Source organism: Gymnoscopelus braueri (assembly GCF_963280865.1).
Source record: "Gymnoscopelus braueri genome assembly, chromosome: 19".
Taxonomy (NCBI): domain Eukaryota; kingdom Metazoa; phylum Chordata; class Actinopteri; order Myctophiformes; family Myctophidae; genus Gymnoscopelus; species Gymnoscopelus braueri.
The window spans coordinates 3,887,396-3,909,895 of record NC_137621.1 but is presented as its reverse complement, the minus strand read 5'-3'; the positions used below and the strand labels follow the sequence as shown (position 1 = coordinate 3,909,895).

The 22,500-nt window shown below is 43.7% G+C and overlaps 1 protein-coding gene and 1 pseudogene across 2 annotated transcripts in view; one reads left to right on the top strand and one right to left on the bottom strand.

Annotated features, from left to right (window-relative positions):
• The window catches only part of LOC308074074 (arginase-1-like), a 2,229-nt pseudogene extending 1,441 nt beyond the window's left edge, over window positions 1-788 (bottom strand). The window contains exon 1 of the transcript in view: window positions 210-788. The product of the transcript in view is annotated as an arginase-1-like (transcript). The remainder of the gene's footprint in view (window positions 1-209) is intronic.
• The window catches only part of LOC308075364 (C-type lectin domain family 4 member C-like), a 598,318-nt gene that overhangs the window by 133,449 nt on the left and 442,369 nt on the right, over window positions 1-22,500 (top strand). The gene's annotated exons all lie outside the window — the stretch shown is intronic.

Below are 22,500 nucleotides of genomic sequence, written 5' to 3'. Positions count from 1 at the left end.
GATGCGACGCGTTGTGAGCTTGTAGATCGGCTATTTTCAAATATTTAGTACTTTTACTTTTGTACTCGAAGTACATTTTGATGCCAATACTTTTGTACTTTTACTCAAGTAAATTTTGAATTCTAGACTTTTACTTGTAACAGAGTATTTTTATATTGCAGTAATGGTACTTTTACTTAAGTACAGAATTTGAGTACTTTTTCCACCACTGGTCGGCGTGGGCGTCGACCCAGATGACGCACAGGCCGGGACGTCGCAGCGCGTGGCCCTGCCACCGACCCGATGGACATGCTGTGGTCGCCGCCGAGCACGACGCAGGCGTGTCCGTTCCCCGACGACGGGGCCGACGGCGCACGAGAGGCGGTAGTTGTCCCGGCCGACGGTTGCGAGGGAAGGACGCGTTCGCGAAGGCGTCGTCCCTCGTCGGCGGGATGGTGAAGGGAGAGATCGATGACGTCGACGACGTCGTGAACGTGGTGTCCCAGCGCCGGAAGCCTCTCGATCAGACCCGCGTCTCTGATGGCTTTGGGTCCGTGTTCCACGCCTGCCTTTTTCTGGCCTTTGGAGAACGGAGCCCCGATAATTTCCACGGATCGTGCCGCTCTGCGCCGTTGGTCGTTTTGGTCGAGGTGCGTGCCAAGACCACCCACGTGTCTGTGATCAACAGCTCCCCCTAGCTGGCTTTCAAAGAAGGGAATCGCAAACGATTGCAGTGCTCTTCGTTGTTGGCAGTGGTTGTGTTTGAGTTGCGTTCTGAGAAGATGAAGTAGTGATCCTCTCAAAGCCATTTTAACTTTGACAGATCTGATGGTTTGCGCCGCTATCCAAACCAAAACGGTTCTCCACCTTGTGAAATCCTACTCCAAGAAAATGACTGTGGAAAGACGCTACTCGAAGGAAAGGGTAACTGGTAAGTCTAGGTCTCACCGCAGTGGTGTCCAATCAGAACTTAACTTGATATATCTGCCCCTGTGATTAAGAAGGTGGTACAACTAGTATAGCAACTAGTATAGCCGAAGAAGTATGAGTCTGGATGCTGAGTAGAGACGAGGGAGAGTCCTGATCAAAGTCCTGGAAATGGTCCTTTGATCTTAACATGTGTCTTAGGAACTTGAGAGTATTGAAGAATAGTCTTGAAGATCTGCTAGTTGAATCCTGGAGACCGGTGACAGACTGCAACGACCCCTTTCTCTATATAATGTTTGGCTGGATGCCATGTCATCCCACTGACGTCACCATGACTCAGCCATTCCCTATATGGAGTTTCACCTCAGCATGATGTCAGCACTAGTTGTCTCCACCGGCTCCATATATGGAGCTCCATATCAACCCTGCCCAAATATCAAGTTCCTCATAGCAACCAACATTTGAGTTACTGGAGGTTCAGGTTACGTTGCACTGCTGATCCGACCGATTTGTCCGAGTCATAGTGTTGGGGGCTTTGCCAGAAACCCGTTATACCCATAGAGTTAAAAAATAATAGAGGGCACCGGATACCCCCTCCCATCCACTTGCATTGAGTTGCTCACACAGCGCATGGGCTGAAATCACCCCTTCTTCCGGGTTGGGAAATGTGGTGGGCGAGGCCTATTTGGGGATTCTGCGATTCAGCCCTGTGCGCAAGCTCGTGAGTCGAGCCCATTGGTCGAAACCGTTTTAGCTCGTTCATATAGTGGCCCCAGCTGCAGTACCTATGAGTGGCCAGCATGTCCAATGCGCTTCAATGCAACCACTGGGTTCTGGGGGCTTTGGTTATACCTGTCTGTGTCAATGTTGTGCCCATTTATGGAGATCTCTGTATCTGCCTGTCTACCTCAAGCCCCTAGAACCACGAGGGAGAAGTGAAGCCAAACGGACAAGCAGTCCCATATATGCAAATGATCATATATGGGCATATAGCGGTCGGATCTGTTGCTCTGGACAACCGGATCTCCTTATATGCCAACATGGGTGTATCGGGTTTGTTTATGGTTATGTCTGAGTCATAGTGGCATAGCTACATATGGGTGTATCGGGTTTGTTTATGGTTATGTCTGGGTCATAGTGACGTGGCCGTGGTTTAATATAGGATGAAGTAACCATGGCGATCTACCAAACAAACCATATGACGTGAAAGCCTTGGTTACAGATGGTGTATTAATCTGTTTGAGCTGAGGCTGAGTCCGTCTGTGTGAAAAAAAAGAAGGAGGGCAGAAATCCCCTGATGCAAAGCCCAACACACGGATGTCAAATTAATAGAATTATCTGTATTCTCCTACTTTACACGTTTCTTCAGTCTCACTGTCTGCAGGTCAAGACTAAAGTGCTCCGTAATTAGAAAAGATCTTACAAATTAATCTTCGACGTGGCGAACTGTACGACGATTATGTAAAGCCTGGTTAGTGGAGGCCCGGAGCCAGAGGTTTGTGCCAGAGGTTTATTCAAATATTGTACGTTCAGTGCCTGCTATTCTTCCATCCACTCACGTTGATACTGTACGTTTCGTGCTGTAGAAGCCCCGACGCGGAAGTGCATGTAAACAAAGCGTGCGTGCGAGACGGCGGAGGGTCCCGACTAACGCCTGGAACAATAATATTTCTAACGCAATCCTCCATTGCAGAGTGATCGCCGATCGAAAACGGCTCACTTCCACCACGTTAAAAAGAAATGGAGATATTAAGCTTTTAGTCAAGGAGTTAACATTGGAAAGGCCGACCGGAAGCATGTTTGACATGGATCCACATCCGGCCTCTCCTTCTCAGAGACTCCTTGGATGACCCCAAAGTTTCGTTAGAGCGCCCCACGTGGGCCCCACGTATAAAAAAAATAGTGGGTCAAAAACGGTCCGGACCGTTTTTGGCACACAATGTGTTAAGTGAGGATCGTTTAACCCTTTAAGGGAACCAGGAACGTATCGGTGTCATTTTAAACTTCTTTGGCTATTCAAAAATAGCAGATCTACAAGCTCATACAAGCTTGTAGATCTGCTTTTTATTTTTAATATTGAACATTTGGTGCAAATCTTTGAATATATATATATGTTTTAAAGCGATCCTTTTTAACTCCGATCTGTGCTTCTGGGGGTCCCTGGAACAACATATTTTGAGATGGGGGTCCGCCGCCAAATACATATCATTTTGGGGGTCCTTGGCATGGAAAAGTTGGAGCACCACTAATAGCAACATACGCTTAAAAAATAAATAAATAGGATTTAGAAGACATTTGTAGAATATATTCAAAGATTTGCAAAATGTTTAAAAAAATAGCCGATCTACAATCTCATAGCGCGGCACTTGGTGCTATGAGCTTGTATATCTGCTATTTTACTACTGCTAGTGAAATATTGTTGGTGTCGGGCGTAAATCTTATTCGTATTGTATGTAAAACTGTTACTTCTGTTACCCTCACAAAAAGGGGGGAAAAAAATAACTTAGATATTAAGTAGTTAATACAGCATCACAATAATTTTAACCACTTTATCCATTTATACGTTGGCCATTCAAACATAGCAGATCTACAAGCTCACAGCGTGTCACTTTGTGCCGCGCAGCGAGCTTGTACAGCTGCTATTTTTGAGAACTTTTGAAAAATATTGAAATATTTTTGAATTATTTTAACATAATTCTTCTCTCTTCTGGGGGTCCCTGGCACAAAACCTTTACATATGCGGCCAAATAGAAATACATTTGGGGGTCCTTGACACGAAAATGATGATAGAAGAGACCCTCGTCCTCTCCCCCCCAGCCATCTGTTGTTTACATCTTCTTCTGTGGGTCTCGGAAGATTAGTAAAAACGCCGGCAGGTGGCTGATGAAATAATGAATTAATTCCTGGCAGTCGATGTGTTGATACTTTTCATTGGTTCAATGTTTCTAAAACCCACCGACCGACTTAACCACTTTCACTTCAAAAACAAACAAAACAAATAAATAAACTGGTCCGCAAGCTCACAACGCGTCGCACCACGGCACATTTCTATAGAAAAAGCACTTTACATAGATTGTGCATTACATTCACACATTCACACACACACACACACACACACACACACACACACACACACACACACACACACACATTCATTCCCACACCGATGGAGGAGGAAACCATGCAAGGCACCAACCTGCTCATCGGGAGCAATTAGGGGTTCAGCGTCTTGCTCAAGGACACTTCGACACCAACGCTGGGGGAGCCCGGGAACTGGGAACCTTGCGGTTGCCATCCGGCCGCTCTACCGGCCACCCTACCCCCAATCTGGGAACCCATCGTCAAATAAAAAGGAAAAACAGCGCCCCAAGCGTTTTTCACTTTTGCATTTGACTCTGGGGGGAGGGATTAAATAGACCGACGATGACTGGAAACCGGCGTTTGGTCTCTGCCCTCAGCCCTCCACTTCCAGTGGTGCGCCTATGTTTTCATTCCCACTAACAATATGTCTCCACGGAACCCTAACACCATTTTATTTTATTTTTTTATCCCGCGATTTTGACACCCTTTTTTTTTCACCCGGTGCCAATTTTCAAAGTGATCCTGGGCGCTACACTCCCCTCACCAGCCTAGGGAGGCCAGGGCCGAGCTCATGCCTCCTTCAATGCATGAGAGCCAACTGACCTTCTTGTCACCTGACAGGGGGGAGTTTCCCCGGTAGGACGTAGCACGTGGATGGAACACGTTATTCCAACCAGTTCCCTTCCCCTCCGTCAGGCGCCCCGGCTGTCATGGGGGAGGCAGTATAGCGACCAGGATTACTACATGTTTTCGTGAGGGTATTAACTACCCTGAGAGACACAACTCCACACAGAGTAGGCCCTAACACCATTTCTCCCAAAGAACATGGATCGTTTTGGTTATAAGCCCACTTGTTTCTATGATGGAAGAACAAGTTAAAATGTTACTAACTTTCCGTGGTTTTGTTTCCAGTGGGAAGCGAACGCACATGTAAATCCAGCCGACTACATTTGATTGGGTAAAGCGCGGCCTGCTTCCTGATCTGAAGACACACGCCCACTTGTAAGCTAACGCGCACACGTTCTGAGCGGGGCTCCCGGCAGATTCAGTAGTGCAGCTCTGAATCTGTTCTTGAGAGATCACTCTACACCTGAGCCACTGCCGGCAAAACGAAATACACTCTTTCCGATGAGAACACATAATGGAGAGTGGAAAATGATATGTTCCATTCTGCCTTGGACTGAAAAGTGCTCATAATGACACGTTACAGTTGTCATGTCATCACCACCATTCATTCATTCATTCATCCATTCATTCTCCACACAGCAGTACTTCGGAGCATGCTAGCCTTAACCACTTAAAAACAGTGTTGAGTCTTGGGTCTGATTGAATTACGTGCCAATGTTTTGAAATTATCTTTTCATATATGAGTAATTGGCCTTTTTAGGTCTAGTTTGAGGCATGGATTTAAAACGATCAGCAGCATTATAAACACACCCCTGTTTAATATACTCTTTACACTCCTGTACACACTCTCTCCATGAATCTATTGGTCAGATCAGTTGCTTGTGAGTTATAATAACCTGTGGCTGAACTGCAAACCCGCCGTGGTCTGTGAAACTGACTGACTGGCAGACTTTGAATGAGGTGTGTGGGATGAAAACTATCCCCTCGTAATAGAGCAGGGGTGATGCAACTTTGATGATGGAGAGGGCCACTATATTTCCACACTCACTCCAGAGGGCCACTATATTTCCACACTCACTCTAGAGGGCCACTATATTTCCACACTCTCTCCAGAGGGCCACTATATTTCCACACTCACTCCAGAGGGACACTATATTTCCACACTCTCTCCAGAGGGCCACTATATTTCCACACTCACTCCAGAGGGACACTATATTCCCACACTCACTCCAGAGGGACACTATATTTCCACACTCTCTCCAGAGGGCCACTATATTTCCACACTCACTCCAGAGGGACACTATATTTCCACACTCTCTCCAGAGGGCCACTATATTTCCACACTCACTCCAGAGGGACACTATATTTCCACACTCTCTCCAGAGGGACACTATATTTCCACACTCTCTCCAGAGGGCCACTATATTTACACACTCACTCCAGAGGGCCACTATATTTCCACACTCACTCCAGAGGGACACTATATTCCCGCACTCACTCCAGAGGGCCACTATATTTCCACACTCACTCCAGAGGGCCACTATATTTCCACACTCACTCCAGAGGGCCACTATATTTCCACACTCACTCCAGAGGGACACTATATTTCCACACTCTCTCCAGAGGGACACTATATTTCCACACTCTCTCCAGAGGGCCACTATATTTACACACTCACTCCAGAGGGCCACTATATTTCCACACTCACTCCAGAGGGACACTATATTCCCGCACTCACTCCAGAGGGCCACTATATTTACACACTCACTCCAGAGGGCCACTATATTTCCACACTCGGGCGGGGATGGCGATGCCAACAGCGAGGACGGCGATGCTGGCGACGCCGGCAACAACAAAGGGGATGGTCACGGCGGCGTGCACCAACATGCTCCAAATCCGCGTTTTTCTGCTATATGTCTTGCCATAGGGGGTACAGGGAGAAGTGTGCAGGACGCCTTTACACGATAGCTCCTTCACGCACCGCCAGCGGAAGTGACAGCCGCAGATCGCGCACGTAATGCGATTGCAGCTCCCGTCGTTCCTCTGGCCGATGTGGGACGCACAGCGAGGACATGGCCTGACGTCATCCCTCTCAACCAGTGGTGGAAAGTAACTAAGTACATTTACTTAAGTACTGTACTTAAGTACAATTCTGAGGTATTTGTACTTTAATTGAGTATTTCCAATTTCCAATACTTTTACTTCTACTCCACTACATCTCAGAGGCAAATATTGTACTTTTACTCCACTACATTTACTTGAAAACTTTAGTTACTAGTTACTTTTCAGATGTAAATTATGATATAATGAAACATACATTAACCACTTTAAACCTATTTTAAACCTAGGCTATTTGAAAATAGCAGATCTACAAGCTCACAACGCGTCGCATCGCGACGCGTTGTGAGCTTGTAGATCGGCTATTTTCAAATATTTAGTACTTTTACTTTTGGTACGTTAAGTACTTTTTGATGCCAATACTTTTGTACTTTTACTAAAGTAAATTTTTAATTCTGGACTTTTACTTGTAACAGAGTATTTTTATATTGCAGTATTGGTACTTTTACTTAAGTAAATAATTTGAGTACTTTTTCCACCACTGCTCTCAACCCTCTCCTCTGGCTCCCCTGCTGCTGCGTCACACGCCTGGTCTGGATGCCAGCGCCGCCTGCAGTGGTAGCAGAACTCCGTGCCGCAGCACTCTCGCGGCCGCACGCGACCTTTGGACGGCGGCCGTGGCCGCGGGCGACGACAGCGTAGCCACAGTCGGGGCGCGGGGCACCAGCGGCAGTCCGGATCGGCCGCCAGACGCCTCCTCAACGTGAACTCCTTGTACTTCTGCACGAGGGCGCCGGTCGCCGGTCAGGATCGTCCGGATGTCGCGTGGGTGGAAGCGCTTCGGGCACTCGGGGCAACTGATCTCGACCCGGGACTCGGAGATCCCGCTGCGCAGGTACTGACGCAGGCAGTCGGCACACGTTCGGGCGTGGCGGCAGGCCGTGATGTCCGGGAAACGGTCTGGCGCGTGCCACAGCAGGCACACCGGGCACTGCAGCAACTCTGGATGACGGGGTGGCTCCATCGGTCCTCGGTGGAGACATATCGTTGGTGACCAAGGTGACCTCGATGTGAGACATATCAATACAGCAACTCTGACCGCAGGAAGGCTCCGTCAGTGCTTGGTCCAGATATAACCTTTGGTGCCGATGTGAAGAGTCGGAGGGATGTAAATATAGCGAGTGCTCTGACATCACAGTGACGTGGTCGATACTGATTGGTCAATCAAGGCATTAATCCTACTACTATAATTGAAATGACCTCCAAAAGTACGTCCGGGGTTGCTCAGCACAGGGTCACTCGATTTGCCTCCAAACCACAGACTGTTGATCAGTGCTCTGGCTAATACTTAGGCTTCTTTCCCCGCCTTCAATGTACTTACATATTGCACAATTAATATAAAACGACATTTTAACATTTTAGCCACAGCAGCTTTCCTTCTTTTCGGCCGCAGCAACTTTATTTTGACCCCAGCCTACTGCGCATCTCCATATATGGCCAGTTGGATCACTGGTGCAACGTAGCTGTGATGTAGCTGATCGGGCCTAGATGTGAGGGCCGTGAAGCTCAAAGTGCTACAGGGTTTCAAAACATGGCATAAAAACAACATAGGCAACCAAACAATTACATGGGACCCAACTAGGCTAAACTAAAGGATCAAATTAAAACTAGGTAAAAACAGGGCAGAGTTTTTGTGTATTCAGTCCTGAAGGTGATGGGGAGCCAGTGAAGTGAAGGGAGGAGGGGTGTTAAAAGGTCGTATTTTTTGCACTCTCATCTGGATCGTAGCAGCGCGGTTTTGAATGTACTGGAGCCTCTGGAGGCTCTTGCTAAGGATCCCGATGAGTAGTGCATTGCGTTAATCCAGCCTGGAGCAGACAAAGGCGTGGACGAGTTTCTCAGCATCTGGCAGGGTGAGTGTGGAGTGGATTATGGCAAAGTTCCTGAGGCGGAAGGAGGAGGTCTTACACAGATGTTTAATGTGTGCCTCAAGGTTTAGTTGAGGGTACATTTTCACACCCAGGTTGGTGACTGTGGATGAGGGGGGGAAGATTGCGACTGCATGTGGTTAGTGTAGATGGGGGTGGGGGGGGGGGCTCCCCTTCACTCCTCATCCTGCTCGATCTGACTGCAGCATTTGACACTGTTGACCATGACATTACCGGCGGAAAGATGCTAATGTATCCGTTAGGAGACTCAAAGGAGACTCAAAGAGTCTCCTACCAGAGAGACCGACGGTCATCAAATTATTGGCTTAGAAATGCGACAAAAACAAACAAATCTCCATGAATTAACTGCTTCATGGGGTGTGTAATTGACAGAAAATAAGAAATGTTTTGGGTGAACTACTCCTTTCAGTAAAAGTATCAATACTGCAATGTAGAAATACTCTGTTACAAGTAAGAAGTCCGTAACTCAAAATGGACGTGAGTAAAAGTATAAAAGTATTGGTATCAAAATGTACCTAAAGTACCAAAAGTAGAAAGTACTCATTATGCAGAATGTCCTATTTCATAAAGTTTTCAAATGTATATGTAGAGCCCTGTTAAAACACATTTTCGGTATCACTGTGAAATAGTGCATTCTATTGTTTTATTTTCAGAATACTCATGGTTTAATAATATAACTTCACATATGTATTAACTAATGTAAGCGTTTGGTACTGATAGTGTCTCCTTGTGTCTAAACCATTCTGGGACACGTTAGATTGTGGGGGAGGGGTACCTCAATCAGCAAACATGGTTTCAGGTGGGGGGTTTTCCCCTTTGAAGTCAGTTGAGGAGAAGTTTTCAGAGAGACAGGTCGCGGCCATTTAGGTCTCTGTGTTTATACATGTCCAGTGAATATTTGGCGACTTAAATACTTTTGTATTGGCCCAAATACTGGTCAACTGTTTTATCAGAGCCTTCACGTTTATGCGCCTGTGAATTGTATTTGTATTAGTTGTTTTCAGTCAGTATTTCTGTCATACTGCAGCAGCAGTTTGTTTGATCGCCCGCCGAGTGGCAGAGACAATTCAGATAAAACTCCGTATTTATGTGCGATCCGAGACAATTGAAATTAAACCACGAAGACGTTCAACGAAGCTGTGAATGCAAAGCGACCTGTGTGAACTGTGAAAAACATTCAGTGATGGTCAGCAGCGTTGCGCAGTAGCTGTTGTCTCGACAGAACCTCCATCATCACCGCATAAGCAGAGGGTTTTGGTATTGAAAAGAAAACAAGTTATCTTTTCTGATATTGCCCCACCAGTGAGGTTAAGGGTTTGTTTTATATTATTTGTGTCAAATACAGTTAGAGGTATTTCTTTTGGTTAACCTAATATTTGTTGTTGCCAAGGTGTACGAAATTTGAAGGTTATTATTATTGCTGTGCTTATTCTAAACTGGCACAGTGATTTACATTTGTAATTTGGTTTGGGAGAACTACACACACACACACACACACACACACACACACACACACACACACACACACACACACACACACACACACACACACACACACACACACACACACAGTCAAACAATAATAAACATTTTGATGCTTATATATAAAAAGGTGTTTGAACTGTGTTTGTTTGGTCAGAGGTTTTCTAATAAGGTTTTTCTGAGGAAGTACAGGATATACCATAACAGTTGGTGTAGTATTTTCCGCAGTGGAGGCACCGCGCTGAGTAATTATTATTCATTACATCACTACCAATGCAAAGGTAAAACGTTACTGGGTCTATTTTACCACTTTAGGCAGTGCCATTCAGGAAGTGTTAGTGAATCCACCATCAGCCACTAAGAACTCAGGATCCTGTTTTAACTGTTAATGGAGTGTAGCCATAGGTTGTTCAGCAGGCATACAGTAAGCTCATTTAGATATTGTTTATGCCATTCTTGCAGTCAACAATAGGGTTACATATAAAATGCACTAAAATCTTTTGAAACTAGCAGATCTACAAGCTCACAATGCGTTGCAATGCGACACATTGTGAGCTTGTAGAGTAACTAGTAACTAAAGTTTTTAAATAATTGTAGTGGAGTCGAAGCACAATATTTGTCTCTGAGATGTAGTGGAGTAGAAGTAAAAGTACAGATAATTGGAAATAGTCCAGTAAAGTGAAAATACCTCAAAATTGTACTGAAGTACAGTACTTGAGTACATGTACTCAGTTACGTTACACCACTGTATAAAACACATATGAAACTGGGGGTCCTTGAAATTCAAAAGGTTCAGAATCACTGCACTAGAACTTAGGTAAGCTAATTGTGTTCCGACTGGGCTAAACTATTTATATATTCACAGTTGCCCTTGGCACTCTGCTCCACATGGGAACAATTCCAGCTGTGGTAGAAATTGTCATTATTACCGATGTCCCCCGTGCACAACGGTACGTTACAGATGAAACCCAAAAGGTAGTAGCACTGTTTCCACTGTGTGCTGCCTGTCACTGACTGATGTATGCAGCAAGGTTATCATCAAAATAACACCCCCACGGTTCCACGGGATCCCCAGTGAAATCATTTAATATCGCATAAAACCTCTTTAACCCTATAGGCTAAACATCAGTTATTTGAAAATAGCATATCTACAAGCTCGCAATGTGTCACATCGCAATGTGTCACATCGCAACGTGTCGCATCGCATTGCTCTGATCTGCCCAGCAGAAAGGATTATTCATTCATTGTCTTCCTCCGTGTGGAAAGCCTGGTGAGGCAAGGTTAGAACTAGATTCGCATCATTTGAAATTGGCAATTCAAAAATAGCAGATCTACAAGCTCAAGCCGCGCTATGAGCTGGTAGATCTGCAATTTTTGAAAAATCGTGAAAATGTGTGCAAAACTTTGAATATATATATCCCACGATTTTGCAACCCCATGTTTTTCACCCAGTGCCAATTGTCTAAGTAATCATGGGCGCTACACTCCCTCTGCCAGCCTAGGGAGAGCCCAGAACTGAGCTCATAAGCTAACGAGCCTTCTTATCACCTGACAGGGGGGAGTTTCCCCGGTAGGACGTAGTAGCGCGTAGGAAGGAACACGTTATTCCAACCGGGTTCCTTTCCCCTCCATCAGGCGCCCCGGCTGACCAGGGGGAGGCAGTATAGAGACCAGGATTACTGCATGTTTTTTTGTGAGGGTACCTAGTCCTAGTTAGCGGGGCTAACACTATAACCTCTGTCCCCATGAGCCTTCAGCCAAGGCTTGTCTTAACTAATAGGTCATACACAATACACAAAACCAATAAAACAATAAAATAAAACAGTTCAATGCCAGTTCACATACGTAGCACCTGGTTTGACCCTATAAGCTTTTTGAGTTGAGCTAAAAAACATTATTTTACACTTTGGCTATTCAAAAATAGCAGATATACAAGCTCGTAGTGCGGCACCGAGTGCCGCACTACGAGCTTGTAGATCTGCTATTTTTGAAAAATCGTGAAAATGTGTGCAAATCTTTGAATACATATTGTTTTAAAGCGAACATTTTTTAACTAAAAAAAACTATACAAAGAGTTAGGGATACAAGTTGTAACACAAAACCAAGATTATTCATCATAAAACAACAAAATAAAACAGTTCAATGCCAGTTCACATAGCACCTGGTTTGACCCTATAAGCTTTTTGAGTTGTGCGCCTCGCCTTTGAAGCCAGTGAGATACGACAGCAGTGGAGTTCTGTCTAATTAGAGGAGAAAAAGATAATAAAGATGAAAAGTAATTGAGAGAGAGAGACAGACCGACAGACATAGAGAGAATGTCAACATGGACAATAGAGAGAGAGAGAGAGAGAGAGAGAGAGGGAGAGAGAGAGAGAGAGAGAGAGACAGACAGAATGTCAACATGGACAATAACAGACGGAAAGAGGCAGACACTAACAGAGATGGAGACATGTATCAAACATATTTCTAATCATGCTTTTTTTCGTTGTAGAGAGAGAGAGAGAGAGAGAGAGAGAGAGAGAGAGAGAGAGAGAGAGAGAGAGAGAGAGAGAGAGAGAGAGGGGGGGGACTAGAGAGACATCAATTAAGAGAGAGAGAGAACGAGAAAGAAAGGGAAGGGTTTATCGTTGCTGTCGGCAGAAACCTTGTATCTCCATATTCTAACTTTTTTCTGTTTTTTCGTAAATCAACAGCACTACTTGATCATACAACAGCTTCACACAAAAGCATCAAAAGTAGCAGATCTACAAGTTCGGAAGCGTTCCGAGCTTGTAGATCTGCTACTTTTGAATTTGAATCCTGAAAAAGTAACAGTTTTGGACATATGAGGTTTCCACCCGACAGAGACGATTTGATGTTTAGGTTCAGGGTCACGTGGCCCGAGGCAACAGAGACAGGATCAGATTAAATGATTCCTGTTGGGATGAAGGAGGAGGAGGAGGAGGAGGAGGAGGAGGAGGAGGAGGAGGAGGAGGAGGAGGAGGATTGTGGAGTGAAATGATATAATAAAACATAAAACGAGGGCAGCACAATGTTCTTTCTTCCCATTAGAGGGAGAGTGGACCAAACATTTACTTTTCTGGGCAAATTTCCCAATGCAACAGAGAGGGCCAGATTATGCCATACAATACAGTACAATACAATACAGTACAGTACAGTACAGTACAGTACAGTACAGTACAGTACAGTACAGTACAGTACAGTACAGTACAATACAATACAATACAATACAGTACAGTACAGTACAGTACAATACAATACAATACAATACAATACAATACAATACAATACAATACAATACAGTACAGTACAGTACAGTACAGGCCGAGACCGACCGGAGGCGAGACCGAGTCGAGACCGAGACCAGATTTTTATTTTATTTTTTTTTTGATAGAAAATGTTCAAATCAGCCTCATGGTGGCGCTATGACAGGCCACAGGAAACTTTGCACACTCCCTAGAGGCCAAGGAAAAACCCTTGCCCTGCATTTTTCACATCTGCCTGTTAGAGCGCCACCAGGAGGCTGACTTTTATAAAACAAATTTGTTGCTATTACTCCTTCAGATTCTGTCCAAAAATCACGCAAATCAGTACACAGTATCTCTATAGTCATGTGATCAAGACGGATGTGTCCGATATTTCATATTGCATCCTAATTTGCTAACATTAGCTTCCAAAGTTTGCAGGATAGGTCAGTTTGGAACAAAATGCCTCAAATCATGAACGCAGCGTGCAATTTCCGTGAAATTTTCCACACACATTCCCACTAGAGAGGAAGAAATGCCGCCCTTTTCACATTGGCCTGTTATAGTGCCACCAGGAAGCCACAATAACCTACCTGACCTGGCGGAGACCTGTGCTCCGAGGAGCCCTTTTTCTAGTTTTGTTTTGTTTTTATTTTGACATTTAAAACATTCTTTGCATCGTTTAATGAATGGCAGAGCAAATAGCTATTTAGTTATTTTTACTGAATTAATTACATCTCAATGGTAAACCTAGACCAAACAACAATGACCAAATTGACCAATGAGCCATTATCATCATTACACATTAATGTTCCTTACAGACAGAACAATGAAAACTACTCCCCTTTAATGACAAGGAGCCATCATTACATAGCACATCGATATGTGCTACTTTAATGACTGAATTACATGTGAATGGTAAAGTTATTGACCAATCAATGACTAAGTCTCACACCCCAGCAATGAATCAGTGTTTCAAACACTGGTGAGACATTCAATTTAAACGCACTGTCATTCAATATGCGTTTGCATCTTCAGTTTTAAAATATGTAAACGTCATAATAACAAGCTACAGTAGTTATATATATATTTTTAAAAAAGCAGATCTACAAGCTCACAATGCGTCCCATGACGCATTGTGACCAGGCCTGGAATTTCATCATTTTAGGCCAGGGGCAAGGCCACTTGGCCTTTTGTCATTTTTTAGGGCACAAAGGCCAAATGCCAGGGCATTTTTTTTGAAGTCCACGGACATAATGAATTTAATTTGAAGGTTAAGGATGATTTTACTTTAATATAGTACAAGAATAGTATAACTATCTGTGTAATATAACCCATACTGGCAAATGACCAATATTTGTACTAATTCAATTCAATTCAATCTTTATTTCAGACTCAGGGTCCATATAGCAAAACATGACAATCACACAGTAAAAGCAATAAAATAAAAAAAAGAAATAAAAAAAACACATAAAAACAGTCCAACTACAGCTTTTCAAAGTCCGTAGAGGCTGTTACGCCAATGTCTCCATATCGTGGAAGAGTACCGAGTAGAACTTTTGACAGGGTTAATTAAAATCTTAATAACATGATTGTCAGACTTTTCAAGACGACATATGAATTTGTACATTAAATTTCTTAACAGGGCTTGACAGGTAGGTACCCCCAGGTTTACAAACAGCTGGCTGGCACTGTGCCATCTTGGTACCCTCACCAGCAACCGTAGAGCATCATTATATGCTACTTTTAGTTTTCGCATGCTGCTAGCTTTGTAGTTACTCCATAAGTGAGCCGTATACAATGGTGTACAGAATGCTTTAAAGAGTGATACCTTGACATGTACAGAGCATTTGTGAAATTTCCGCATTAGTATGTTTGCCTGGGCATACAATTTGCATCTTTGTCTATGGATGTCTTTGTCATCAGAGAGATCATCGGATATACAGTGTCCTAGGTACTTAATCTCACTGCACACAAGTAGTATGTTGCTACTGAGAATAAAATTAGGAAATACTGCCTTTTTATCATCTTTACTTCGCACAATCATGATGCTACTCTTCTTGGCATTATATTTAATATTAAAATCAATGCCATACTGGGAGCAAACCCTGAGAAGCTGTTGTAAGCCTGCACTGTACGGGGAAAAGATAATCAAATCATCTGCATACATAAGGTGGTTGACTACAGAGTCACCTATGACACATCCAGTTTTACACTGGTTCAGTTTCCTAGACAGCCCATCCATGTATAAATTAAATAATAGAGGAGATAAAATCCCCCCTTGCTTAACACCATTACCAACATAGAAATGTTCGGACACAGTATTTCCCCACTTCACCTGCATAGTCTGATGTGCATACCAAAAGGCTAGTATCCTTATAATGTACTTGGGTACCCCTCTTTGGCACATTTTGTCAAATAACTTGAAATGATTCAACCGGTCAAATGCCCTAGAAGCATCAATAAAACACAGAAACATGGTGGAATTCTGGCTTCTATATTTTGCAATAATGTCCTTTAAAGCAAAAATACACATATCAGTGCCATGTTTCCTTTTAAATCCAAACTGGTTGTCAGCTGTGGTAATATACCTATCCAGTCTGTCCAACAGGATTTTCTCCAATACTTTGGAGAGTATACTAGCTAAAGCAATGGGTCTGTAATTATCAATGCTATTTATTTTCCCAGCTTTGTCCTTAATAACTGGCACAAGTAGTACCGCTAACATGGAATCTGGTAAGATACCATGGTTAAGGAAACCAGTAATACATAGAGCAAGCATAGGAGCAAGCTTCAGACTGGCATTTTTTAAGTGTTCAGCTGAGATGTGATCCGGGCCACAAGCTTTGTTATTTTCTAGCTTCATTATAGTGTTATAGACTTCCTCAGCTCTAACTGTCACATTTTCAGTGGGGTCAACCTTCTCCACCAGAAAAGAGTCACTCTTAACACAGTTGAACAGCTCATAATAGTGTTGCCGCCACAGTTCTGCAATGTTGCCAGACCCACACACACCTTCAATGGATGACGGTAAGGGAGTTTTACTACTGTTTAAGGTTTTGACCTCTTGCCAGAAATCAAAACAGCTGTTGTTGCGCAGCTTTTTGGCAAGTGAGTCAGCCCTCATTGTGTCCTCATTTTTTTTGATGAATCGGACAGCATACTTGTATTTGGCGTTAGTGGCCTGTTTCTGTTCAAACACAGACCCCTGTCTTGGCCTACCTGATTCTGACCATACTTTAAAAGCATCTCTAGCAGCAGTGTGTAGCTCAGTCACATATTCATTCCAACCTGGTTTTATACTGAACTCCTTTTTCTTATCCTTGTAAAGACCCTTACTTGAGGCATTTAAAATGCTAATGATAACATCATAAGTAGAACATAAATCTCTACAATGATGCACATTTTTACAGTTGATGTCACTGCACTGCATGGCTTCTCTAGGAAGTCTAACAGAGTCTAATGATTTGTCTGTGAGTGAGGTATAGTGATTAATATCCTTCTCACTTAGCTTAGTCCAATCCAGCCTCCCTGTGTATGTTTTACTGTTATCCACAGCTATAGCTGGGATATTTTCAACATTTAGGGTCATTATAATCGGGATATGATCTGTGGTGGCCAGATCATAGCAGATAGTTATGTTATCAACAGAAGCATGTGCATCAGCTGTGCATATACAATGGTCGAGCCATGACACTGTATGCCATGCTTCACTAATATATGTATAGCTTTTCTCAGGTAATAGTGATTTACTTGTCAATATGAGATTATTATCATTACAATATTGCAGTAAACATTTTCCAAACAGAGATTTGTCATCCGATATATCAGCATTCAGGTCACCAATGATATAGACACTGGTTGTGGCATTGTCCTTGATGAATGCATTAATAAATGCCAATCTATTGCGATATTCGTCTTCATTTTGATATGATTCATAAGGTGTGTATATATTTACAATAATAAATGACCTATTTTCATACTTGATCTCTATACCAATGGCCCAGTTTACCTCTAGTCTAATCACTGTAACCAGAGGATCATATTTACTGTTCCAGAGAATCGCCACACCACCTGGTATTCTACCATGAGCTATTCTATCACAGAGGTCAGTAGTAGAGTCTCCAACTCCATGAAAGTTAGCATGCAGTGAATTCAGCTTTTCTAGGTCTTGTTTAGGTAACCATGTCTCTTGTAAGCACAGAATGTCACATTCCTCCAATAGTTTATCCACAACCAGCCGCCTCGCTTTGTCACCAGCACTGTGCCCCACACGTAGGCCCGTGTGTTATAAGACACCACCCGCATCATACTGTTTATGTGCTACGGGCATTTTCATCCGTAGATGACTGATCCCCGTGTTGTACAGGAGCGATCACTTTATTTATATTATTCGTTGTAGTGTTTTCACCTATAAGCGACCCACTGGTAGCTGGCCGTCTTGGCTCAAAATATCGTCTCACATAGATGCCTGCTGGCCACAGTTCTGGGTCGTACATTTCAGCCACTTCATTACATTCAGCAGTGATGTGAAATGAGCTGAATCTACTCTGATAATGCGACTCAATCTTCCGACAAGTAACTGTTCGGTTAAGTTTCTCTTTCAGATACACAGCTAGCATGTTAGCTTCCAATTGTGGGGCGAACTTAGTGGCAAACACACTCACCATCTTCGTGTTTATGACATGTATGTCAGAACTCACAGGGCCAGTTCCAACAATACCTGGCGTCTTCTTCCTCTCCCGTTTCTGTGGTGCTTGTATTCCACGTTGACGTGCAGCTGGTATTTGCTCTGGTGTCGCCTTGTTGCGTCGGTGTCCTGCCTTCACGACCCGGGACCATAGGGGAGACTTAGGTGCCTGTGGTGTAGACACAACTCCCACTACGCTGCTGGAGCCTCCTCCAGCCACTGCTACCTCCTGGTCGGCGTTCTCAGCTGCTGGCCTCCGTCTCTTGCATGGCCTCACATACCCAGCCCCTGGGTCCGCGCTGGTCTGTCCACGGGGCCTCTCGATTGCCGACACTCTGTCGTCGATGGCCATGGTTGTCGCCCGTAGCCCCTCACAGGCATCTGTTTGAGCTTCGAGCGTTTTTTTCACACAGCACATATCTTTATTCAGCTGTTCCATCCGCCCCAGCAATGCCGAAACATCAATGTGGTCATATGATACTGGTGGGAGTTCATCCAGGTAGTGGGATACGAATCTTGGTATATTCTCCCCACATTCATTTAGCACCTTCAAGCATGTTTTTATGTTGTTTGCATCCTTCTGCACTCCTTTATGAGCAACACAGCGCTGCACCGTTTGAGGACACATCTCAAACAGTAGTTTCTTCGAGGCTTCGATCCACTCCGAGTTGAAGTTATTTGAGGCCAGCAAGACTTTTGATTGATTGATTGAATATTTTATTAGGCAAAAAATGTAAAACAGCACAGTTACATTTAAAATACTTTGTCTAACAGGTCCGTTCATAAAAGTCCTTGCGGACTTGTTTCCAATGAGGGCCTATGTCAATGTCATCATGATTCAAAGTTTTCATTTTGATGACAAGGAAGTTCAATAGTTCATCTTCCACAATCACCTTATTATCTGTCGTGCGGTAAACTTCAGGCTTAGTACGGCCGGAGAAGCTAGCAGCCCCACGCCCGGCTGCTGCCGCCATCATGCAGAATACTGGTCCCGTAGAGAGTTCAGGGCTCTTGGATGGAGTGTTCCCTGCTCTTGCGGTAGTATCCCCGCCTAATCCAACCCGGATCCTGGCTGAAAACGAGCCACACCGAGCTAGACTTTACTACTTTTTAATTGTTTGTTATTATTCCATGCGGTTAGCTTTAGCACAGCTAGCACTCCCAAGGGAGCTACTGCTGCTCTCTCACGCTACTGCTGCTCGCTGAATCTTTACACCACACGATGAAAATGTGTTCAATTCCTGGCACTCCCAAGCAAATTAATGGAAAGCTATTGGAAAGTGTCTTCCATAGATGCTGCAGAGTTGGCAGCAGTCGATGGTGTTGTCGGTCGGTCAATCCGTCCGTCCACCACTACTCCCACCTGCACACACGCTCGCAAGCACGCACACACACGTGACCGGGATCTTAATATAACTAAGTTATATTGGTCTCAATATTTGTCACATTCAGCCCTGGACTTCACTGACTGAAGTAGGGGTCATATGAATCACATTAGATTCACAGATTTTATGTATTTTAAGTATTTTCCCCACAAATTATTTTCATTCAAATTAAATGTGATTGAACTTGCACTAACAATGACTTTAGTTGATTTTGCACTATTTAAAATATAATATTTCTTAATTATTAATAATTGAAGCTTGTAGAATGGCTATTTTCAACCGTTTTTAAATAATAATAAAAAAAGGAACATACAAGGTTTCCACCCAACAGCGACGGTTCTGTATCAGTACATGAGTCAGTTTTAGCATATTTCATTCTAGTTGGCTACGATGACTGCCTATGAATTTCATGGCCTGGGTAGGTAAACCTGGCCTGGCGGAGATATGCCCTGTTGCGCACAGCAGAACAACAGGTGAAGGCAATGAACTTAAACGAGGACTGTGCTGCGCAGCAAAAATGGCTCAAACTATGGCAAACTGTCACATAGCTGAAATAAACTTTCCATTTAAATCATTGTTGACAAACAAACATGATTATTTATTTCTTGTCCATTTGTTTGTGAGGTGAGATCACAGCTTCTCTCTACTTTTGTGTGATATTGATAGCCTATAACTTTGAATTTGTTTGCAGTTCATTTCTATTGCTTACTGGATATTAAGACTCTAATAATTTTGGGATTTCGCTGTATTTTGTCAAATGTATTAATCTATATTTTTCTGTTGATCAAGCGTCGGGTTTTGTGATTAGATGCGCACACGCGCTGTCAGCCACTGGCAATCAATAATGTGCGCAAGGAAACCTTACTGAAAGCCGTCTCTAATCATCTTTAGAGAATCTCGTTTATTAAAACAACCACAGGCTACACAGTGAACACACAATAAACTAGAAGCACAGGTCTCCGCCAGGTTAGGTACGTTATTCTGGCCTCCTGGTGGCGCTATAATAGGCCAATGTGAAAAGGGTGCCAACCATGCCATTTATTCTTGCATTGAGGCATTTTGTTCCAAAAATGTGTTTTGCTAAATTAGACCTGCTGGTGGCGCTATAACAGGCCAATGTGAGAAGGGTGGTATTTCTTCCTCCGCCTAGTGGGAATGTGCGTGTGAAATTTCACGGAAATCGCAAGCTGTGTGTATACTTTGAGGCTTTTTGTTCAAAACTGACCAATCCTGCAAACTTTGGAAGCCAACCTTAGGAAATGAGGATGGAATATGGGAAATCGGACAGATCCGTGTTGATCACATGACTATAGAGATACTGTGTACCGATTTGCATGACGTTTGGATACAATTTGTAGGAGTAATATAAAAAAATGGGTTTTGCACAAATCAGCCTCCTGGTGGCGCTGTAACAGGCCCATGTGAAAGATTTGGGGCAGAGGTTCTGAATTGGCATCCAGGGAGTGTGTGTGCACAGTTTCGGAGCGACCGGGCCAACGGTGCCGGAGATTAGCTGGTGACAGACGGACGGACGGACGGACGGACGGACGGACGGACAGGGGGTAAAACATACTCTCTCGCCATGCCTTCGGCCTGGCAGAGACAATAAATAAATAAACACCTGGAAAGCTTGCGCTGTTAGTGGACATAATTTAAAAATAATATAAACTAGAGGGACATGGCAGAGTGTGTTCTGCTGCTGCTGTTTCGCTGTCAACCACGAGATGATGCGCTCCAAGACAGCTGTCCATAAGCGCCAGACAGCTCTCTTAGAATGTTAATGTGAATAGGCTCCTCATAATATGGGTAGGTATAAAAAATGTATTTCATTGCATTGTAGTGACTTGGTCTTGGACTCGAGTGGACTCGGTGGGGGCCGAGTCCCGAGTCCCTTAGTCCGAGTCCGAGTCAAGACCGAGTGAAATTATGGGCGAGACCGAGACAAGACCGAGTAAATCAAAAAGCGGTCTCGAGTACTACAACCCTACACAGGACCCCAATGGAAACAAACAAACCATAGTGCTTTCTTGGGTTCAATCCTTTTAGCATTGTATTTGTATTAAACTGTGCTTTCTGTTCTTTTTTTTTGTTGCAAACTGTTAAAAAAGTATTCAATCCATCAATACAGTACTACAGCTCAATGGTACAAACTGTCAGCATTTGCGCAGGAAACCGCAGGTTCAAATCCGGGGTAGAAGAGGCATGTTACATAGTGCTCTTTTAACTCCCCCCCCTACAAAATATGCAAAACATGTTCTCAATCTGTACACACAGAAGACGCTATGATCCGTAACACCTAAACTGCTGCAGGAGCTCCATGAAACACATGGTCAGTGTTGTGAATGATTCAGAGTCCCCGAGCGGCATGGTGGCCACACACTGAATTAACCCATTCAAGCCGGGAACGCATCTCTGTCATTTTAGATAGTCTTTGTATGGCGCCGCGCTATGAGCTTATAGATCTGCTATTTTTTGGAGAAAAAAAAAATTGAAAAACGTGTCCAAATCTTTGAATATATATTTGTAAAATATCTTGGTCCAGGGACCTCCAGAAGCAAAGATTTAAGTTATAAAATGCCGTTTATAAAATATATATTCAAGGGTCTGCACAAATGTTAAAGATTTATTAAAAAAAATAGCAGATCTACAAGCTCGTAGCGCGGCACTCGGTGCCGCGCTACGAGCTTGTAGATCTGCTATTTTTTGAATAGCCCAAAGTATAAAATAATGATTATAGCTCAAATCTAAAATGAGGCAGATGCGTTCCTGGATTGAATGGTTTAATAGGACGTTTATTAAAGGCTCATGTGGTGTTGTTTATGCACGCGCTCACATGCTTCAACACAATAACACACTGCATGCCTTAAGCCTGTCTGTTGGAGTGGAGCTTATGACCGTTTCAACCACTGGCTGCTATATTATCGTTGTTGTCGGGCAGAAACCTCTCATCTCCATATAATAACTTTTTGTGATTTTTTTCGTAAATTAAACGCCCTACTCGATCACACCACAGCGTCACATAAAAGCATCAAAAGTAGCAGATCTACAAACTCGAAAGGTGACGCTTCCTATCCGCC